This window comes from Schistocerca gregaria, chromosome 1 (assembly GCF_023897955.1).
Source record: "Schistocerca gregaria isolate iqSchGreg1 chromosome 1, iqSchGreg1.2, whole genome shotgun sequence".
Classification (NCBI taxonomy): Eukaryota; Metazoa; Arthropoda; class Insecta; order Orthoptera; family Acrididae; genus Schistocerca; species Schistocerca gregaria.
Window position 1 is genome coordinate 858318314 of NC_064920.1, and position 14429 is coordinate 858332742.

Sequence of the window (14429 nt, forward strand, 5' to 3'; positions counted from 1 at the left end):
AGAACTTCACAAGTTTAATTATTATGCAAAAGGGTTTATTAAGGAGCAAGTCTTGTTTGGTGTGAGCTCCATGCCGTCCAAAATACATTACATTAAAGATGCACTTGGCATGCTAAGTAATTGGAGGCAGCAAAAAATCTCAACGAACCATGCTGTGAAATATTACCAATGACCAGGTGATTATTATAATAAAGTAAATAGATTTATTGATACTCTTGTTTTTTCTTCAGAAGAGTTTGTTAAAAACTAGATTTACCAAGTTGATTAATATCTGATCGCATTTTGTAATTAAATGTGTGATCCAAGCCTTTTTTATAAATCAGAGTTAATGAGCCCTACTTTTGGTAGAAGTTGAATTCATCTACAGGGATAAGAAGAATTATGAGACAGGAGTTTGCAAACTTTTCAGTGCTGAAGACCAGTGACAATGTAATCTATCAACGACAAACCTGGGCATGTGGTGATCAAGGTGCAAGATGAAGATGATTAAGCAATACCAGTACATCAAATAGAGAATTGAACAACAAGGTTCAACATCAGTGAGCGAGATTTTGACACACAAAGAAAGTACTCTTATGTTAAGTTGCTATTAACCAGGCAAGACTGAAATAGTAGAGGAACATTTTTTTTTTTTTAGTTGTTGTGTTCTTCAGTCCTGAGACTGGTATGATGCAGCTCTCCATGATACTCTATCCTCTGCAAGCTTCATCTCCCAGTACCTACTGCAACCTACATCCTTCTGAATCTGCTTAGTGTAGTCATCTCTTGGTCTCCCTCTACGATTTTTACCCCCCCACACTTCCCTCCAATACTAAATTGGTGATCCCTTGATGCCTCATAACATGTCCTGCCAACTGATCCCTTCTTTCGGTCAAGTTGTCCTACAAACTTCTCTTCTCTCCAATCCTATTCAATACTTCCTCATTAGTTATGTGATCTACCCATCTAATCTTCAGCATTCTTCTGGAGCACCACATTTCGAAAGCTTCTATTCTCTTCTTGTCCAAACTAGTTATCGTCCATGTTTCACTTCCATACATGGCTACACTCCATACAAATACTTTCAGAAACGACTTCCCTGGTTTCTGTTCAAATTGTAAATAGCCTTTCGATCCCTGTATTTTACCCCTGCCACCTTTAGAATTTGAAAGAGAGTATTCCAGTCAACGTTCTCAAAAGCTTTCTCTAATTCTACAAATGCTAGAAACGTAGGTTTGCCTTTCCTTAATCTTTCTTCTAAGATAAGTAGTAGGGTCAGTATTGCCTCACGTGTTCCAACATTTCTACGGAATCCAAACTGATCTTCCCCGAGGTCAGCTTCTAATAGTTTTTCCATTCATCTGTAAAGTATTCGCGTTAGTATTTTGCAGCTGTGGCTTATTAAGCTGATAGTTTGGTAATTTTCACATCTCTCAACACCTGCTTTCTTTGGGATTGGAATTATTATATCCTTCTTGAAGTCTGAGGGTATTTCGCCTGTCTCATACATCTTGCTCACCAGATGGTAGAGTTTCCGCAGGACTGGCTCTCCCAAGGCCGTCAGTAGTTCCAATGGAATGTTGTCTACTCCGGGGGCCTTGTTTCGACTCAGGTGTTTCAGTGCTCTGTCAAACTCTTCACTCAGTATTGTATCTCCCATTTCACCTACACCCTCTTCCATTTCCATAATACTGCCCTCAAATAAATCTCCCTTGTATAGACCCTCTATATACTCCTTCCACCTTTCTGCTTTCCCTTCTTTGTTTAGAACTGGGTTTCCATCTGAGCTCTTGATGTTCATACAAGTGGTTCTCTTATCTCCAAAGGTATCTTTAATTTACCTGTAGGCAGTATCTATCTTACCCTAGTGAGATAAGCCTCTACATCCTTACATTTGTCCTCTAGCCATCCCTGTTTAGCTATTTTGCACTTCCTGTCGATCTCATTTTTGAGACGTTTGTATTCCTTTTTGCCTGCTTCATTTACTGCATTTTTATATTTTCTCCTTTCATCAATTAAATTCAATATTTCTTCTGTTACAAATGGGTTTCTACTAGCTCTCGTCTTTTTACCTACTTGATCCTCTGCTGCCTCCACTACTTCACCCCTCAAAGCTACCCATTCTTCTTCTACTGTATTTCTTTCCCCCATTCCTGTCAATTGCTCCCTTATGCTCTCCCTGAAACTCTGTACAACCTCTGGTTCTTTTAGTTTATCCAGGTCCCATCTCCTTAAATTCTCACCTTTTTGCAGTTTCTTCAGTTTTAATCTATAGTTCATAACCAATAGATTGTGGTCAGAGTCCACATCTGCCCCTGGAAATGTCTTGCAATTTAAAATCTGGTTCCTAAATCTCTGTCTTACCATTATATGATCTTTCATTTCTTAGCCCCAATCCATATTCACGTACTATGTTTCCTTCTCTCCCTTTTCCTACTCCCGAATTCCAGTCACCCATGACTATTAAATTTTCGTCTCCCTTCACTACCTGAATAATTTCTTTTATCTCATCAAACATTTCATCATCTGCAGAGCTAGTTGGCATATAAACTTGTACTACTGTAGTAGGTGTGGGCTTCGTGTCTATCTTGGCCACAATAATGCGTTCACAATGCTTCCATAATAGGAGTAACTGGCAGTACTGACGTTACTATTCAGTGACAAACGACTGTATAACACAGGAACATTTAGAAACAGTACAGCTAAAGGTTCAAAAAGTGAAATATAGCAAATTTGAATAATATAAGCTTTTAAGCTGATTTTTTTTTTATATTGATACCCCTGTTCATCAATAAATATGTTTATAGCAACCATATTGGACTTTAGTTGCTAAGCCGTTAAACAGCCATGGAATTAAGAGAATACATTGTACAGTCAGGGCCAATAGATCAAAAGAGAAGACAGAATTTGAACTACAATAAGTAATAAATGTTCAGAGTGGTTCTGGTGACAATTTCAGTCTAGTTATCCAGCGTTAAGCAAAAATTATGCCTACATTTACCTAGATATGGGCACCAAAAACGAGCGGCCTTATGTGTCTTTCAGAACACAGGTCAGCAGCTGTCCACGAGGTGTTGCAGTTCAACGAACTGCTGCCAGGCAGCACACAGTAACAACAGTAGACACTGTGCCCAACAACAAGCAGTATTACAGCTGTCTATAATGGGATACAAAACACTGTGCACACACACACACACCCATTCTGCCATTACAACTTACATTGGAATAGTTCACTACAGCTGCATTTTGTTGTTGTTGGGTCTTCAGGTTTGATGCTACTATCTTGTGCAAACCGCTCCATCTCTGAGTAATTGTTGCAGCTTACATCCTTCTAAATCTGCTTAGGTTATTAATGTCTTGGTCTCCCTCTAAGATTTTTATCCTGCACGCTGCCCTCCGATACTAAATTGGTGATCCCTTGATGCCTCAGAAAGTGTCCTACCAACTGATTCCTTCTTCTAGTCAAGTTGTGCCACAAATTCCTCTTCTCCCCAATTCTATTTAGTACCACATCATTAGTTATGTAATCTGCCCATATAATAATCAGCATTCTTCTTTAGCACCCCATTTCAAAATCTTCTATTCTCTTCTTGTCTAAAATGTTTATCGCCCATGCTTCACTTCCTACATGGCCGCTCTCCATACAAATACTTTCAGAAAAGATTTGTTGACACTCGATGTAAACAAATTTCTCTTCTTCAGAATTGCTTTCTTTGCCATGGCTAGTCTACATTCTTTATCTCCTCTATTTTGACCATCATCAGTTATTTTGCTGCCCAAATGGCAAAACTCGTCTGCTACTTTGTCTCACTTTTCTAATCTTAATGCCCTCAGCCTCATCTGACTTAATTTCACTTCATTACATTATCCTTGTTTTGCCTATGTTTATGTTCGTTTTACGTCCTCCTTTCAAGACACTGTCCATTCTGTTCAACTGCTCCTCCAATCCTTTGTTTCATGTCTAGATAATTGTGCTTTGTTGAGGTGTCACTCCCCAAAATCTCATCTGTACCACGAACAGTTGCAAGGTTTGACCCTGATAATTCTAATCTCTGTTTCTTTTGGGCTCCCTCACTCCAGTAATTAAGACTTAAATGCTGGTTCAGCATTAGTGTATAAGTTGTGAATTCTTCTAGCTGTAATATACAACACTGTGACATGTCACCCATAATGTGGCTTATCATAAATTGTATGTTATTGGAATCTGACCATGAATCAAGTAACATGCCCTTAAATAACTTTACAAATAAAACTGGGAAATTTTTGGTTTACTTCTTTGCTTAGTGTTGTGGTAAAATCTTCAGTTACTAGGTACTCTGCTGTTCTTTTTATAACAGGTCTTCTACCTCTTTTATTATCTTTCTGTCTCTTTAGTCACTGTGTTTGTGTCTGTATTAAAACTATCCCTGCTGTGAGCTGTTGGTGTTCCTGACAATGCACACATTATCATTTTAGATGTATATTTGTGTCTACTAATTTGGTAGTTTTAGTATGTTCTGCTAAACACTGTACAGCCATACTTAATTCACGTATTTGTAACCTCATTTACAATGTGTTAATTATTACTGACAAAATAATATTTTTGTTGTTATAAGTAACACTGTTTAGCATCTGCCAGTTCTATTTCTAACATCTGAATTCTTCACAGTTGTCATTTTCTGCTTTGATAACATGTACGTGCTCCAAGGTATTATCTTGTTTAGTTTCTACTATCTTTAACTACGTGTCTGGTTTGGGAACATGATCAAAGCTCAAATTCAATCTTGATTCCAATGTATTTATTCTACCATTAGATTGGGTAGTGAATTCATTAAACCATGTCTTCTAAACTTGTGAGTTTGATATCAATTCGTGTCAATATGTTTTCAACTTGTGTGAACTTGTCATCCATATGTGTAACTATACAGTATTATTTAAGCAAGACAACTGTTTTAAAACTGACCGCGTTGACTCTTCCATAATCATGCTGTGGTTTATGTGGGCCATTGTATTATTCCCAAATTAAAACAAATGTATTACTATAATATTAATCCCCCCACTAAACCATGGACCTTGGCATGGGTGAGGGGGGGGGGGGGGGGCGAGGTGAGGCTTGCATGCCTCAGTGATACTGATAGCCATACTGTACATGCAACCACAATAAATGGGTATCTATTGAGAGGCTAAACAAACATGTGGTTCCTGAAGAGGGGCACTACTCTTTTCAGTAGATGCAGGGGCAACAGTCTGGATCACTGATCTAGCCTTGTAACATCAACCAAAATGGCGTTGCTGTTCTGGTATTGGGACCAGCTGAAAGCAAGGGGAAACTACACCTGTAATTTGTGCTGATGGCATGCAGCTCTACTATATGGTTAAATGACGAGGGCATCCTCTTGCGTAAAATATTCCAGATGTAAAACTGTCCCCCACTCATGCCATCAGGCAGGGACCACTCAGGAGGATGTCGTTATTAGGAGAAACAAAACTGGCAGTCTACAGATCAGAACTGTGGAATGTCAGATCCCTTAATCGGGCAGGTTGGTTAGAAAATTTAAAAAGGGAAATGGATAGGTTAAAGTTAGATATAGTGGGAATTAGTGAAGTCTTGTGGCAAGAATAACATGACTTATGGTCCGGTGAGTACAGGGTTGTTAGTACAAAATCAAATAGGGATAATGCAGGAGTTGGTTTACAAATAAATTAAAAAAAGTAACACTGGTGAGATACTATGAACAGCATAGTGAACGCATTGTTGTAGCCAAGATAGACATGCAGTCCATGCCTACACACTAGTAAAAGTTTATATACCAACTAGCTGTGCAGATGAAGAGATGAAATAGCGAAGACAGCAGAGGATTAAGTATGTAAACAGATGAGAGCTAATAGAAATCCATGGGTAACATTTATTGGAAGTTTATCATTAGCTGGTTGCTGTGCTGTGTGAGGGACAAATTGTTAGGAAAGGGAAAAAACTTAATGGAATATCTAGACCCAGTAGATACAGTGGAAAGATGACACACAGGCAGCATTAATAATAATAAACATAGTAATGTTGACAGTAACATAGTAATGTTGACATACGGAGGAAACAGGGTACAAAACAGACATTATTATAATCTTTCAGGGAATAGATACATAAGTGGGAACAACAGAAATTAATGTAATAACATGTTTGACAGCAGTGCTACCATGGAGAGGGAAAACTGACAAGCTTTCGGGGAGAGGCTCAGTGCTCTGAAGCAATACAAAATGAATTCTCTTGTAGCTTAATGAGATATGATTACAATAAGAGTTTAACATGTGTGTTTCTACACGAACGTAACGCGTGAACCAGAGAATATGTAAAACCAAAATTGACATTCATTGTATGTAACATAACTGTGTAAGTTATTTTAGATTTTTGTAGTGATATATTACTAGTAGATTACTACTTATTACAGAAAAATAAATAGATTAATGCTTTTGCTTAGTTACCAGTCACAGGAATAGTATATGCAGAATTGTTCATAAAATTTGTTAGGCACCTACGTGTTTCAACAATCAAAATTTGTTGTGGAAGGTTTAAAGGTACCAGATTGGTTGTTGGACAATAGTGTATCATTTAACTCGCTGAATAGGACAGTGGCATTCATATGTGAACAGCAAGAGGACTTACCTGTTATATATGAGCAAAACAACACAGCCACATTAGGACTCCCATTAATTACAGAAGCTACACAACAGGATGACAGGCACCAATCAGGGGCAGATGTGGAACAAGTGAATGAAACATATAATTGACAACATAATCAAATCAAATAATCTAAGTGTCGATGAAAAGGATATGATTTTTATATTATGTAGACATGTAAAGATGTTTTAAGCACACCCAAGTATAATTAAAGTTTTATGTTGAAGATTGAATCTCTCAACAAATTTTATGTCAGAGCCTACTCTATACCAGTATCGACGAAACTATTAACACAGAAAGAAACTGAAAGAATGTTACTGTGGAACATTATAGAAATGTCTGATAGCTGTTACAATAATACATCAGTTGATAAAAAAAACAGATGGTAATGAGCATATAGTGTTTGATGCATGAATTGTAAATAAAATAGAGCCAGAAAGGTATAGAGGAGCTGCTGCAAAATTTGAAGGAGTAAAGCATATCGGCACACTGGACCTCATGAAAGGGTACTGGCAGGCAAGAGGCAATGAGTTATAAAGTAAAATGTTGTTATATGTCCTCAAATAGTGGTAATATCCACAACATGGAAAGAACATCTGTGAACTCTGGATTAATTTTTCGTGTGATTAGGTTCCCAAGATGCCTTCATTAAAATTGCAGTTTGGGAGAAACAAAGTTAAGTTCTTGGGACTTATTGTAAAATAAATCGACACAAATTGGGTGTGATACAACTGTACCCAGAATCAGCTGTAAAAAAAAAATCATTTTTTTCAGGATGGCAGGATTCTACAGAAAATCACTTGGCAATTCAGTGCTTTAAGCACCAAGTCTTTATGAGGTTATTAAAACAGAACTCAGTATGGCGATGGTATAAAAATTGCCATGAACAATTTTCAAAAATGAAATCACTTGCAGCATGCCAACTGCTGCTTCACTCGAATGTCGCTATTTCTTTTCACATGTTGTGGATGTGTCACATTATGGGTTGGGCTGTCACATATTTCAGAAGTATGTGACTGATCACACATTAGAGAAAAGACCAGTAGCTTTTGCTAGTAGATTGCTCATGCAACTTGAAAGAAATTATAGTATTACAGAAAAGGAAATATCAGTAGTGTGAGCGTCCAAGAAGTTTAAATACCTACAAGCAGGACAGAAGACAATAACATGTACAGACCCCAGTGTATTGACATTTCTAGTAACACTTCTGTGGTTTTTACCGATTTTTAGAATTTCTTAAGTTACCTCAGCTATTACAGTGTCTGGCTCAGGTCAGAATTACAGTATGTTACTCAAAAATTCTTAACATATACCATATTTCCATAAAACAAAAAAGTGGGAAACACATGTTCCACTGATCATTTCTGGGACTGATTTACCTCAGAATTAAATCACTACAACTTAATACAACAATTACAAGCAGGGCTCACTGACTCCAGTATTTAACATTATTCAATGGAGTAATGAATTTGTCATATTTACCATTACATGTACATGTTGAATCCAGTATTATTTTCAATAAAAGTACATTTTTCAAGTTCGTCAACATTAGGTACTTTGCCTGAAATTTGTGAAAGCAAGAAGCAAATCATACATTGCAGGAAGAATAAACATGTTTTGTCCTTTTTTAAATTCTCTTTGGTGTTGCAAAACCTACACCACCTCCTGGTCTTTAGTTCCTTTAGAATGAAATGTCCAACATTAACAAGCTTGACTTCCTCTGCCATGGGAGTGACACTCTTTTTGGTGGAGCAGACAGCAGACAATGGACCCTTCTTCACTCTGCATGAAAATAAGCTTATTCGAAAAGACATCTGGTCTGTTTTTCATCTTGAGAGTGTAAATATTATATAAGAGATGACAATAGCTAAGCCAACAAAAAAAATAAAATAGTCAGTGCCACTATTTCCTGATCACATGCCAGTCATGTCTCTTTCTCTTAGCTAGTAAAAACAATCCAATCTACTCATAGTACTGTTATAAACACACACTTCTTCAGGACATGAAATGCTAATTGTTGATCCATCCTTTAGTTTTCATCTGATGAATACAACATATTTCGAATTTTTATGTGCAGTGGGAAGGAGACAAACTGGTTTGCTATCTTGCCACTTAACAGCAGAAATACCAGATTTGACAGCAAATGTGAATTATCTGTGGGTTATATGAGGTAATTTTCTTGACAAAATTTTAGGTAGTCCTCTCCTGTTTCCTCTGACAATACCGCCCCTGTAAAGCCCTTTTTTCTCAATACTTCCATTAATCCACATGTTGTTAAGAAACTGTCAGAAACAACAATTCCAACACAACTCCTGCACGTCTGGCAGTCATTGAATTCATTCCACTGGTATCAGGTTTGCCTCTGTAAACTTAAGAATTTGAAATGAAACCTGTATCTGAATCAGCAGACCAAATTTTGTAACCTCTTTTTATGGATTTCATGGGCATGTGCTGTTTTAAGACTTGCTCTACTTTTGAATGCTATCATCAACAGCCAGTGAAGGAGAAGGGTGATAGACTTTCAAGCAGTTTTCATTTAGTGCTGATATAAGTGGTCTAATTTTATGCAACTTGTCATAACTTGAAACATTTTTTGCTGGCTGAAACAAATTACCATTGCAGTGTAGGTTCTCTATTATTTTCATATAGTAAGGGGCATCACATTGGATATTGCATTTACATTTAGATATGGATCTGAGCTCCAGTAACTGACTGCTTCAGCTAACTGACGAGTGCCCAATATTATTATCATGCCCTGAAAAACTTTAGTTCCAGAATTGGGAGCTCTTTCCACTGTGCACTGTTGTTCATGCAGATTTACGTGAAAGCAGATCTGTTGCATCATAGAATCATCAAATAATTTGTCAAAATACACAAATTCATTGTCTGTCAAAATGAAGTTTGTTGTTTGTTTTGATTCAAGTGCTGAAGGTAAGTTTAGTCCTTCACAAAGTGTTACTTCATAATCCCAGTCAGAATCTATTGATTCAGCAGTTACATCATTTTGTTCATAATTTGCAACACTGATGTTTTCATCCATCATCAAATCAGTATGTAATACATGATTGTGCTAATTTGTTCCATAAAATGTTTCTAGTGAGGTGTTTGGAGTAGACAAATGATTACAAATTAAATGTCTGGTAGTGAAAACAAAAAATCCAGGCTTTCGCTGTCTCGCAGCTTCTGTAATGAAATTTATAGGTAATTGTTGTAAACCAAATGCTCTGCTTTTATTAGCGCAAAAATTTACAGAATAACTACATTTCTTTGAAATACGAGTACAACAATATTGCAACATAAAGGCACTATCCTCCCCACATCAACCATGGACCTTGCTATTGGCAGGGAGGCTTGCTTGCCTCAGTGAAACATATAGCCGTACAGTACGTGAAACCAAAAGGGGTATTTGCCAGACATATATGTGGTTCCTGAAGAGGGGCAGTAACTTTTTCAGTAGATGCAGGGGCAAGAGCCAGGATGATTGACTGATCAGGCCTTGTAACATTAACCAAAGTGGCCTTGCTGTGCTTGTACTGGGACCTGCCAAAAGCAAGAGGAAACTGTACCTGTACTTTTTCCTAAGGACATACAGCTCTACTGTATGCTCAAATGATGATGGCATCCTCTTGGGTAAAATAGTCCCCCAATTAGGATCTCCAGACAAGGACTACTCAGGAGGATGTCGTTATCAAGAGAAACAAAACTGGCATTCTACGGATGGGAACTGTGGAATGTCAGATCCCTTAATCGGGCAGGTAGGTTAGAAAATTTAAAACGGGAAGTAGATAGGTTAAAGTTAGATATGGTGGGCTATTAGTGAAGTCCAGTGGCAGGAGAAACAGGACTTATGGTCAAGTGAATACAGGGCTATACACACAAAGTCAAATAGGGACAATTCAGGAGTAGGTTTAATAATAAATAACAAAAAGGGAACATGAGTAAGGTGCTATGAAAAGCATAACGAATGCATTATTTTAGACAAGGTAGACATGAAACCCACATCTACCATAGTAATACAAGTTCATATGCCAACTGGCTTCGAAGAAGAAGAAGAGGAGGAGGTTGACAAAATTTATGATGAGATAAAAGAAATTATTCAGATAGTTAATGGAGATGAAAATTTAATAGTCATTGGGGACTGGAATTCGATAGTATGAAAAGGAAGAGGGGAAAGGTGAATGTGGGCTGGGGGAAAGGAATGAAAGGGGGATCCATCAGGTAAAATTTTGCACAGATCATAATTTAATCATAGCTAACACCTGGTTTAAGAATCATGAAAAAAGTTTGGGTACCTGGTAGAGACCTGGAGACACCAGAAGGTTTTAGATTGATTATATAATATTAAGATAGAGATTTCAGAACCAGGTTTTAAATTGTAAGACATTTCCAGGGGCAGATTGGACTCTGACCACAATTTATTGTTTATGAACTGCAGATTGAAATTGAAGAAACTGCAAAAAGGCAAGAACTTAAGAAGATGGGACCTGGATAAACTGAAAGAATTGGAGGCTGTAGAAGGTTTCACCAAGAGCAGTAGCGAACAACTGATAAGAACAAGGGAATAGAATACAGTATAAGAAGAATGGGTAGCTTTCAGAGATGAAATAGTGAAGGCAACGGAGGAACAAGTAGACAAAAAGCTGAGGGCTAGTAGAAATACTTGAGTAACACAAGAGATATTAAATTTAATTGATGTTGTTGTGGTCTTCAGTCATGAGACTGGTTTGATGCAGCTCTCTCCTGTGCAAGCTTCTTCATCCCCGAGTACTTACTGCAACCTACATCCTTCTGAATCTGCTAAGTGTATTCATCTCTTGGTCTCCCTCTACGATTTTTACCCTCCACAATTCCCTCCAATACTAAATTGGTGATCCCTTGATGCCTCAGAAAATGTCCTACCAATCGATCCCTTCTTCTAGTCAAGTTATGCCACAAACTCCTCTTCTATCCTATTCTATTCAGTACATCCTCATTAGTTATGTGATCTACCCACCTAATCTTCAGCATTCTTCTGTAGCACCACATTTTGAAAGCTTCTATTCTCTTCTTGTCCAAACTATTTATCATCAACGTTTCTCTTCCATACATTGCTACACTCCATACAAATACTTTCAGAAACGACTTCCTGACACTTAAATCTATACTCGATGTTAACAAATTTCTCTTCTGCAGAAACGCTTCCCTTGCCATTGCCAGTCTACATTTCGTATCCTCTATGCTTTGACCATCATCAGGTACTTTGCTCCCCAAGTAGCAAAACTCCTTTACTACTTTAAGTGTCTCATTTCCTAATCTAGTTCCCTCACCATCACCCGACTTAATTCGACTACATTCCATTATCCTTGTTTCGCTTTTGTTGATGTTCATCTTATACTCTCCTTTCAAGACACTGTCCATTCCGTTCAACTTCTCTTCCAAGTCCTTTGCTGTCTCTGACAGAATTACAATGTCATCGGCGAACCTCAAAGTTTTATTTCTTCTCCATGGATTTTAATACCTACTCCGAATTTTTCTTTTGTTTCCTGTACTGTTTGCTCAATATATAGATTGAATAACATCGGGGAGAGGCTACAACACTGTCTCACTCCCTTCCCAACCGCTGCTTCCCTTTCATGCACCTCGACTCATAACTGCCATCTGGTTTCTGTACAAATTGTATATACCTTTTGCTCCTTGTATTTTACCCCTGCCACTTTTAGAATTTGAAAGAGAGTATTCCAGTCAACATTGCCAAAAGCTTTCTCTAAATATATAAATGCTAGAAACGTAGGTTTGCCTTTCCTTAATCTATCTTCTAAGATAAGTCGTAGGGTCAGTATTGCCTCATGTGCTCCAATATTTCTACGGAATCGAAACTGATCTTCCCCGAGGTCGGCTTCTACCAGTTTTTCCATTCATCTGTAAAGTATTCGCGTTAGTATTTTGCAGCTGTGGCTTATTAAGCTGATAGTTTGGTAATTTTCACATCTCTCAACACCTGCTTTCTTTGGGATTGGAATTATTATATTCTTCTTGAAGTCTGAGGGTATTTCGCCTGTCTCATACATCTTGCTCACCAGATGGTAGAGTTTTGTCAGGACTGGTTCTCCCAAGGCTGTCGGTAGTTCTAATGGAATGTTGTCTACTCCGGGGGCCTTGTTTCAACTCAGGTGTTTCAGTGCTCTGTCAAACTCTTCACGCAGTATCATATCTCCCATTTCATCTTCATCTGCATCCGCTTCCATTTCCATAATATTGTCCTCAAGTACATCGCCCTTGTATAGACCCTCTTTATACTTCTTCCACCTTTCTGCTTTGCCTTCTTTGCTTAGAACTGGGTATCCATCTGAGCTCTTGATATTCATACAAGTGGCTCTCTTTTCTCCAAAGGTCTCTTTAATTTTCCTGTAGGTAGTATCTATCTTACGGCTAGTGAGATAAGCCTCTACATCCTCACATTTGTCCTCTAGCCATCCCTGCTTAGCCATTTTTCACTTCCTGTCGATCTCATTTTTGAGAAATTTGTATTCCTTTTTGCGTGCTTCATTTACTGCGTTTTTATATTTTCTCCTATCATCAATTAAATTCAATATTTCTTCTGTTACCCAAGGATTTCTACTAGCCCTCGTCTTTTTACCTTCTAGATCCTCTGCTGCCTTCACTACTTCATCCCTCAGAGCTACCCATTCTTCTTCTACTGTATTTCCATCCCCCATTCCTGTCAATTGTTCCCTTACGCTCTCCCTGAAACTCTGTACAACCTCTGGTTTAGTCAGTTTATTCAGGTCCCATCTCCTCAAAATTCCCACCTTTTTGGTCAGAGTCCACATCTGCCCCTGGAAATGTCTTCCAATTTAAAACCTGGTTCCTATATCTTTGTATTACCATTATATGATCTATCTGGGTGGGAATTCATTTCGAAGCATTTGAAATTTAAAGATTTATCTCATCTAAAGGAAAGCGAAAAATAAGTTGGAACTAAGATTTAAATGCACGCTTACATAATTGGGAGTTACATTGTTTTGTTGCTTCCCTTAGGTGCCATAGTGTTCAGTAATGAAATTGACTTACATTCTCTAGACAGGTATACAACTTTATCTGATGAAACTGCAGCGAAATTGTTACACATTGTCAAGAAATAACACAGGTAGAACTAATTTTTTCTTAATTCATCAGTTTCCTCCTTCACAAATATACTGTTTATAAATGCTATAAGTTCTTGCGGGTCTTCTAGTTGACCACAGGGTTTCTCTCTCATGTGTCACTGCCACATGTCATTTTCCTCCTTTGATGATAAATTAAGGTGATGCAGCAGTAGAGTGATAGGTGTTAAAGTGAGCTCCCAACCGGCGGTGAAAAAAATTGTAAATGATACTGTAAGTCATGAAATTAAAATATATCAATTTATGTTGGGGGGGGGGGGGGGGGGTGTAATATAACAAAGGTGTAGTAGTCCCAGAATCTAAAACAATTTACATACCAGATACATAAGCTGGACAGAAAAGTGGGAGTTGGAAAGATCAGGGAAATACATTGTGTACGAAATAACAGAAGTATACCAATGGAAAAGAACACACTTCAGTAAAAGAATATTTCTAGACATTCTCTGTTACCATGAGTGTAGTGCATGAATAATACTTGAGACAATTTTGTCCCATTATAAATATACCTGTGACGCTGTTAGACTTGATTCAGGAAAATGATCTCAGAACAAAAACCTGTACTGTGATTGCAACATGGCTTACCTCAAAAATTGATAAATTGATAATAAAAATTGATAACATTAGTAAATTACAAATAACAATCTCACCTACATATA